A 3782-nucleotide genomic window follows, 5' to 3' on the forward strand; every position below is an offset into this window, starting at 1 on the left:
AGCAGCAGCCACAGATTTAGGGAAGTGGAGTGGGATAAAATCACCCGGGATTACTCTGATTTCTGAAGACGGGTCTTGGCTTCTCCAGCCGGAGGTCAGGCCGTGCCTGCTTTAAAGGGGTCGCATCCACATCCCCCAAACCCCTCCCTGACCTTTGATCTCTGCCTAGCAGGGCCTCCCCGACCCGCAGGGTGCTGGCGGGTCCCTGCGGCAGGTAGTCCCAGCATTATCTCCTGCCCGAAGGGGATCTGGGGCTGGCACCAGGAGCGTGGGGGCAGTGGTGGAGCCCTGAAGGTACCAGCAGCGGGTTCGTGCTGGTTCACCCCTGCTCGGTGCTGAGGAATGATGAGTCTGGGCAGAGCCTTGGCAGCAGCCAGGGCAGCTCCGAGGCAATTGCCAAGGCAATCTCCTTCCAAGCCATGTCTGTGGGTCTCACACTGGCGAGGGGAGAGGAGGGAAAAGGAGCAGTGGAAAGCAAAAGCGGCGTGAAAGAAAGGACTCTGCCAGTTTCAACGGATCGCCTCCTAATGTGAATGATTATTTATTAATAGCCAGACCTTTCCGTTTGGCCAACATTCAATTGAGATTGCCATCCCCTCGTCTGTGTCTGGAGACCAATGAATCAAAGGAGCCCAATTGCTGAGCTTGATGAATAGCAGGGAGCAGCAAACTGCATGCTCCGATGGGGGACACACTATGGAAGCTCATTATCATCATGAGAAGTATGAATTATAAATAACTGCAGATATGGCAGCAGAAAGAGCATAAATTACTACAGCGACCTGTTGAACAGCTTGACTCTATGGCTGTGAATGAACCCATTTATTAGAGTATCTTCCAATCGTCTTTTGCACGTTTACAAATGGCTTGTTTGATATAAAAGGCAAGGCCACATGAGATTGTCAGGTTGCTCTTAAGGACGTGGAGGGGGACACTGGCTGTCACAGCACTGAAATAAAATTAAGGCACCTGCTATAGATGTGCTCTGAGTGCAGCTCTGGTACCTGTCATGGTTTGACTCCCGCTGGCAGCTGGGCCCCACACAGTTACTTGGTCACTCCCCCGTGGAGGGATGGGGGAGAGAATCAGAAGAATAGGAGAGAAAACTCATGGGTTGAGCTAAAGACAGTTTAATAAGGAAAGCAAGAGCCGCACACGCAAGCCAAGCCGGAAAAATGGGAATTCATCCACCACTTCCCCTGGGCAGGCAGGTGTTCAGCCAGAACCAGGACAGCAGGGCTCCATCACTGGCTCGGGAAGACAAACACCATCACTCTGAATGCCTTCCCCTTTCTCCTTCCTCCCCCCAGTTCGACATGCTGGGCAAGGTACCATAGGGTGTGGAATATCCCTTGGGTCAGCTGGAGTCAGTGATGCTGGCTGCGTCCCCTCACAGCTCCTCGTGCACCTCCCCAGCCCCCTCGCTGGTCAGGTGGGCTGAGAGGCAGAAAAAGCCTTGGCTCTGTGTAAACACTGCTCAGCAATAACCAAAACATCCCTGTAGTACCATCAGTTTTCAGCACAAATCCAAAACACAGCCCCATACAAGCTACTGTAAAGAAAATTAACTGTGTCCCAGCCAAAAGCAGCATGGATGCACTTTAAATGGGATAGTAGAAGTGACAGAGGAAATACTGAAAAGGGAATAAAACCAGGAAACATTGAATAGAGGTTAAATTGTATGATGAAGAGGCTGAAAGCCTGTGGTAAGGAATTAAGTAATTCCAGGAATAACTCACCTCAGGATAGGATGGTTTTGTCATTTATTACAATATTTACTCCAGACTGAATGTCTTATTGAAAGTTACAGTCTTCTTCAAGCAGAAGCTGTGGGCCTGGAGGGCATAAATTTCTCTTTATGTTTTTAAGTCTGTGTAAAGTGTTACACGGGAAAGTCGAAATGGCTCTTTCTGACCTTAAAATCTACAAAAAAATCAATTTCTACACAACAAACACTCAAGAGACAGTGCCTTCAGCACATCACATGGCCACACAGCAGCTGCCTGAGCCAGCTTTGGAAGGCAACAGGCAGAGCAGATCTGGGCCTGTGTGATTCACCTCTCTCAAATGGCCAAAATGTGCTGCCCCCTCCTGCCCCTGCAGCTGGAAAAGAGGAGAAAATCGCTCTTAGAGGAGCTAGGAAGACTGACAATGAAGGCTTCATTTGCCTGTGCTTACCAGGATTAAAGCTGAGGGGAGGCATCCAGGGTGACAGGCTTCCCTGTCCGCACCCTTCAGAAAGAGAGGATAAAAATTCACATTCTGAAAAAAAATCTGAAATGAGATCTGAAGGCAGGAGCATCAACATTTTAGATGGCATTTCCCCTCCATCACTCACAATTGTTGTTGTGAGTGATTTTTGCAGGATCTCTTCACTAATCCTGTGTGCTGTTTGCAGCTGGGACCCAGTTTCACCCAGATGGGTTCTGGCAAGAGCCCTTGTCTGGGTGTATTTGGTAACCCCTGAAACTCTGATAGAGAAGGCGGTGAGGCAGCAACCCGCTGAACTGGGAGATCCAAATCCCTTTATTTGGATTTATCTCATTTGCTGGATATATCTCACTTAACCCCTTAATGATCTAAAATTGCAAGGAAGCAAGATGGGAAGATTAAATGAAAATAGCACTGAAAACTGAAACCCCCAGGTGCCTGAGGGCCCTTAATGGGATTAGTGTGCATCCAGTCACTCCTGCAGAGCTCAGCCTCCACAGTGTGTGAGCGCAGTTGGAGCAAGGGAAGGAGATAACAGCAGGGTCTGACTGGGGAAAAGGAAAATGCAACCTGTGAGAAAGAATGAAAGCAAACACATAACAAGGAGTGACAATTTAAGGCTGCAAGAGATATGAGGTGAGCAAGTGCAGCAATTTAGAGCTACATTTGCAAAACCATGAGGCGATTAAAAAAACACCAGTGTGGTTTTGTGCTGTAGACACAGGCAGGGGGGAGATTCAGCTGCTCTGTTTATTTCTGGTTTGACTAAAACCAGAGTTCAGTTGGGATTATCACGTTATGAGAAGATCCTGGCAAACGTTACAACCAGCAAAAGAACAAATACCATCGGAACACTGGTTAAGAAGTGCAGTGTCACCGTGGGTACATACAAGGAGAGTGGGGCAAGATGAAGCGACAGGAACTGTACACCCAGCACCATGGGATCACAGAACAGAGCCATGGAAGCACTGAGGTGGGAAAAGACCTTTAGGGTCACATAGTCCAACCATTAACCTACACTGCCAGGTCAAGCACTAAAGCATGTCCCTAAACCCCGCATGTACACATCTTTCAAAAACCTCCGAGAGCTGATTAGAAGGTGCCAGGTGAGGCACAACCTCTTGAGGCCACCTCCCTCCATGCAGTGCTGCTCAGCAAGGTTTTGTAGTGATGCCTTGAGAGGCCACCTGAGAACAGAGACTGGACAGGAATGAAGGAATAAAGGCAGGTATTTATTTGAAGGGCCTTCAGAGGTACCCTGGGGAGCCAGAGGCCGCTGCTGAGATGGACCCCAAGGTGGACCCCAAGTCATGAGTTCTTCACCCTTTTATAGGTTTGGTTCATTTGCATAGCAGGGTTAATTCTCCAGTTAAAGCTTCAGTTAATGATGTAATTTCCCCAAGCTTGCCCCCCTTTCAGAGGCTTTGGTTTACACATTTTGGGCCTCGGACAGTCTGGGTGTCCTCGGAGAGCAGGCCCGGAGAGGCTTTGTTGTGTCTGCCCAGCACAGAGAGCAGAAGTGAACAGGCTCCAAGGAACTCCGGAGTTACACACCAGGCAGTGCAGGATTT

Source organism: Corvus brachyrhynchos, unplaced genomic scaffold (genome assembly GCF_000691975.1).
Source record: "Corvus brachyrhynchos isolate BGI_N302 unplaced genomic scaffold, ASM69197v1 scaffold191, whole genome shotgun sequence".
NCBI lineage: Eukaryota > Metazoa > Chordata > Aves > Passeriformes > Corvidae > Corvus > Corvus brachyrhynchos.